Genomic DNA, 5,889 nt, shown 5'->3' with positions numbered 1-5,889 from the left:
AGTCCACTGAGCTATTTGGCTGACTCTATGTTCTTCATCATTACCATTGTGGATGTTGAAGTGTGTTGGAACTGAGCACCACAGACCAAGCACCAAACACTTTCTTCTCCTCCTCAATTGAGCTTTAGCACCTCAGAATTCTTGTATGCTCTAATAGAGAGTTGTGAAGTCCTAAATAAAAATGAAAAAAATTACAAAAAAGCACCAGAATTTTTAAAAATAAGTAAACAATCAATACATAAAAACTTAAGATATCTGGCAATAATAATTACACATAAAATAATATGGTAACATTTCTAAATTTGTCAAATTGATATACCATTTCAAAATTATAAGATTCTAGGTCAGTAAAATTGCAATAGAATAAACTCTTAGTAAAAAATGTTGATAAATATCCTTTGGGCAAAAGTTTGGCAATATAAATCAAAAGCATTTAAAATGTTAATACTTTTTAAATCAGAGACATAAAAATTAAATAAGATATAAACTTCAAGACCAACTGACAGGAGGGACTGGAGGTGGCAAGATGGCACAGACTCAGGGCACCAGGTGGAAAGTCTGTTACTACTATGACAGGGTTTTGCAAGACTCAATATCCCATAGGTCCATCAGTTGGAAATTATTATTATGGACAAGACCATCCAATGAAGCCTCACTGAATCCACATGACTCACAATCTGCTGCTCAACTATGGCCTCTACCAAAAGATGGAAATTTATCACCCTCACAAGGCCAATGCTGAGGAGATGACCAAGTACCACAGTGATCACTACATTAAGTTCTTGTGTTCCATCAGTCCACATAACATGTCCAAGTACAGTAAGCAGATGCAGAGATTCAACACTGTTGAGGACTGTCCAGTATTTCATGGCCTACTTGAGTTTTGTCAGTTATCCACTGGTGGCTTTGTAGCAAGTGCTGTGAAACTTAATAAGCAGCAGATGGATGTTGCTGTGAATTGGGCTGGGGATCTGCACCATGCAAAAAAGTCTGAGGCATCTGGCTTCTGTTGTGTCAATAATATCATTTTGGCTATCGTGGAACTGCTAAAGTATCACCAGAGACTGCTATATATTGACATTGATATTCACCATGGCAATGGCCTGGAAGAGGGCTTCTATACTACATACTAGGTCACGACTGCATCCTTTTATAAATATGGAGAGTACTTCCCAGGAATTGAGGACCTATGAGATATTGGGGCTGGTAAAGGCAGGTATTATGCTGTTAACTACCAACGCTGAGATGGGATTGATGATGAGTCCAATGAGGTCATTTTAAAGCCAATCATGTCCAAAGTAATGAAGATGTTCCAGCCTAGTGCAGTGGTCTTACAGTGTGGCTCAGACTCCCTCTCTGGGGATCAGCTGGGTTGCCTCAATCTAACCTACAAAGGGCATGCCAAGCAGGTGGAATTTGTTGAAGGCTTCTACCTGCCTCTGCTGATGCTGGGAGGAGGTGGTTATACCATTCATAATGTTGCCCAGTTCTGGACATACAAAAAAGCTGTGGCGCTAGACACAGAGATCTCTAATGAACTCCCATACAAAGACTACTTCAAATACTTGGGACCAAATTTCAAGTTTCACATCAGTTCTTCCGATATGACTAACTAGAACACTAATGAATACCTGGAGAAGATCAAACAGTGGCCCTTCAAACAGAGAATGTGAGAATGCTGTCCCGTGCACCCAGTGTCCAATGCAGGAGATGCTATTCCCGAGGAGAGTGATGAAGAAGAAAAGGAGACTCTGACAAGCATATCTCAATCTGTTCCTCCAACAAGTGAATTGCCTGTGAGGAAGAGTTCTCTGACTCAGATGAGGAGGGTGAAGGTGGCCACAAGAACGCTTGCAACTTCAATAAAGCCAAAAGAGTCAAAACAGAAGATGAGAAAGAGAAAGAATCAGAAGGGAAGAAAGAGATAACAGAAGAATATAAATATAAATGTCCTCAGAGACTAGAGAGAGGAGCAAGGGCCCTTGAGTACAGGGCAGCTATGCTGAGGGAACTTTTCTAGCAGCGATCATGTTCCCCAACCCTCCCCAAGTCTTAGTTTTAAGTCATAAAGATCTTGTTGGAAGCGATGCAGCTATAGGATGAAATCTTGATGTGCTGAGGGCCTGTTTAGTGTTAAGTGTTCTGGAAGGGATGGCTGCATCCTCAGGGGCCCCTGTTCTTTGGGCTCCTACAGTAACATCTGCCATCTTTATATGGTTATTTTTTCATACATTTACACTAGCCCCAAATGAGCTAAGCAACTCACACTGCCCTGTCTTCCCCAGTTCTGCAGGTGGAGGTTGATAGTCTAGCTTAGTTTTTTTGAGATACTTCCATTTTTGGTGAGACTCCTTGTAATAAAATAGTACATTTTATGTCCTCAAAAAAAGATAAATTGCACCTCCAGTTTCTTGAAAAGAAAATGTAAGACACCACCCAGCTACAAAACTGCAAAAATTCTCATGTTTTAAAAAGATGAACCACATAATAACACAGTAGGGAGATTAAAAAGTAATTTTAAAGATGCTGTTTTATGATAAAAAAAAAATGTTGATGCCTTAATGTGGAATACCATGCAGAACCTTGTAAGGGCACTAACTGAGGTTAGTTATTTCAGTGAGAAGAAAACAGACTGTATAGAAGAAAGATGGATAAGATTTGAATGAACAAAGAAAACACACTATGCTCAACAAATAGCATAAGTGGAAATATGACAACCTGCAGAAACTGTTCAGAGAACTGTGAACAGACCACTGCAGCTCCAACACAAGATGCAAAATTCCCCTGGGAGAGAAAGCTGAGGTGAGTTCCCTCCAGCTCTTCGATGACACAAAGGGAATTTCAGTACTTTATTCAATAAGCAATGAGAATATTCATTAAAGATGGCCAACTAAGCATACTATAATCTCCCTTCCCTCCTGAGATCTCATAAAAGTACAAAGCAATTTCAGAAGTAATCAGGAGGGACCTTATCACTGAGTGAAAAATTCTAATGCATTTGTAGGAGGTTTGACAGCTAATAGAAAAGTATTTATTGTTAGAAGAGAAGAATCTGAAATCCATGATAACCTAAGCAAGAATTTCAGTGGAGGTTACGGACTCAAAGCCTGGATAAGTAGGATATGGAAAGAGTGAGGATTGGGACCGTAAATGGAAAAAAAAATGACAATCTACAGAAGAGCTGGCAAATTGTGATCTATTTTGCAATTGTTGCAGTTCTTCCCACAGAAGGATAAATATTTAATCATCCAAAAATGATAATAATGGACGAAATATGTAAGGTGCTGAAGCAATAATGATAGGTAAAATAAAAACAATGAAGAGTTGAATTTTTCTCAGATAATTGGTATGAATTGTGTGGGCAGGAGCAGCCAGCAAGCCTGGGCAGCACAAGCACAGTGTACACATTTAGACAGGAGGAAAGGTCCTCATACCTCATCTGTTCTGTAGCAAAGCAGCTGGACAAACCCAGCCCTTGCCCATGTGTCCACAGGATTCCAATGACCTCTCATCTCCCTCTTTCAAGGAGCACCACCTCTTCTGGAGAATGCTACAAAATGAAAGAAAGCAGCAAAGATAGTAGACGCCAATGGCAGAGAAAAAAAAATTCAGGCAGCATGTGAGAATTTAGATGTTTTATTCATACAAAGAGAATAGAATGAGATATGAAGGGAAAAATGGGCTAATGAATAATGCTTATCAGTCAGAAGTAATGATAATCAGTGCCAATCAATTAGAAGAAATGAACTGAAAACTTCAATAAAACAGTGATGAATATATGAAAGATGTCTCAGCATTAGGAGGAAATTTTGATGAAAGTATAGAGAAACAGCACCATGAGGAACAGGGTACCCTCCAATATTCAATCATTAGCAAAAAAAACATAAGGAAGGAAATTATTAAATAGGTAATATATGAAAACATTACAGAATGAAAATATTTATGTTGAAAGGGCTCACTGAGCAATCTCATCAGGAAGGCAATGATCCTCAGATGAGCATCAGCTTGTGTAGTAGATACATAAGCAATATCTGTTAGGAGGATGCGCTGCAAGGTATACTTTTTTTAAATGATGGAATATGAGCTTCAGAGTCTGGGCCAGAAGCTCTACTTCTGTATCTAGACACCAACCCATTAAGTGTTAAGTAAGTATTTCGAAAATGCAAGGACTTGGATATTTTGTCATTCCTGGTTATTGTGGTGGTGGTGGTAGTGGTGGTGGTAATGGCTTTTGTTGCTGTTGTTTTGTTTTGTTTGATTTTTTTTTTAGATGTGAAGATATGCACTCCATGGAAAGGAAAAATAAGACTCTGAGGTGAAATGGTGACACTAACAATGAAGAGGAAAACATTGGTTTTAATATTTTATTATTGATTCCTGATTTTGCAAACGTCAAAACCATTCACTGATAAATTCGTCCAAGGGTTATACTAAGAGTACAAAGCACAAATTGTTAATGGTACTGATGAGATAGTTACCCTAAATTAACACAAGGCATTATGAAGAACATTACTTTACTTGGTTGGTTTATCTGGTCAATGTTTCTCAAACACTACGATGGAAGGAAGGCCCATTGTCATCATATCCTATGGCAATGCTTGGCTAATGCATCTGTGTATAAACTTATGGAACTAATTGGAGCACCAATTTGAAACACTATTATAATATCTTCCTTCTGAAACAGAAATGTCTTACTGTTTTGAAATCAGACATAGGTGTTTTGGTACCTACTCTGAAAATAAGCCTTGAATAGTCCAAGCTGGATGAGAAAGTGCAGTTCCTCAAAGAGTGTCACCAAGTATGAACTAAAGCCAAATAATAATTGTTATGATTTAGATTACAGTGTTTCCTGTAGGGCACTTCTGTTCTGAGGTGAAGTTTTAGAAAAGTGATTAAGGGCTAGGAAGATAGTTCAGTGGTCTAAGCATCTGCCTGGCAATCACAAGGACCCGAGTTTGATGCCTGGTACCACATGAAGTGCTGGCCACAGAAACTGGACACAGTGGCACACTCCTGTAATCCCAGCACTGGTGAGACTGAGATGAGAGGATCACTATGATTCAGAGCTGTATAGTGAGATGGTCTTCCAAATAATTACATAAATGAAAGATGTTTTTAAGTGATTAGATCTTAGAGGTACTAACTTCATTAACAGATTGATGATCATGCGTGTTGGGAGGTGGGACCTACTTCAAAGAATAGGTCATTGTAGCAGTAACCTGGAGGGAACATTTCACCTCTGGCCCCTTCCTCTTGCTGACTTTTTTCAACACTGCCTGATTCTTGCATCTTGGATTCTATGAGATAAGCAGATTTTTTTGTTGTTTGTTTGTTTATACACTTATCAGTAAGAAAAGAGAAATGAAAAAAAAATATTTCATGGTCTAAAAATTAAGATAAGAAGATTTCAAGTGAATAGAATCTATTTTAACCTTGATTCTGAGACATGAACCTTTTGGGGGGCACAAGAATAATATTATCAGACCCCAAGAAAAATAATGTAGTTGGAGAACACTAATATAAAAATGAAATACTAATCTAAGTATTGTGTGATTGAGGACATCTGGTAAAGTCAATCTTTGCCTGTAATTTTTCTATGAATGAATTGTGGTTACAGAGAAAAATGCAAATTGTATTAACCATAACAACATTCATGCCACGTAGACCTGACAGAAGTAGAGGATGAAGCGTGGAACAAGGAAACAGAACAGTAGGAACAGAAAGAGCATGAAGGATGAGTCGGGTGATATGAAATTCACGAAAATATAATGAGAGATTTGAACATTTAAAGTTACAAGTATGAAGAGCCAAAAATTATATTATAATTATTCAATGTTCAGAAAAAAAAAAGATGACATTTCATTTGAATAAAGATTTTTTCATAGCGGA

The 5,889-nt window shown here is 38.0% G+C and overlaps 1 pseudogene; it reads left to right on the top strand.

Annotated features, from left to right (window-relative positions):
• The first annotated feature begins 665 nt into the window (after window positions 1–665).
• Window positions 666–1,133, top strand: LOC111816789 (annotated as a pseudogene).
• Window positions 1,134–5,889: the final 4,756 nt, after the last annotated feature.

Source organism: Octodon degus, unplaced genomic scaffold, assembly GCF_000260255.1.
Source record: "Octodon degus isolate 3935 unplaced genomic scaffold, OctDeg1.0 scaffold00040, whole genome shotgun sequence".
NCBI lineage: Eukaryota > Metazoa > Chordata > Mammalia > Rodentia > Octodontidae > Octodon > Octodon degus.
This window is presented reverse-complemented; position numbering and strand designations above follow the sequence as displayed.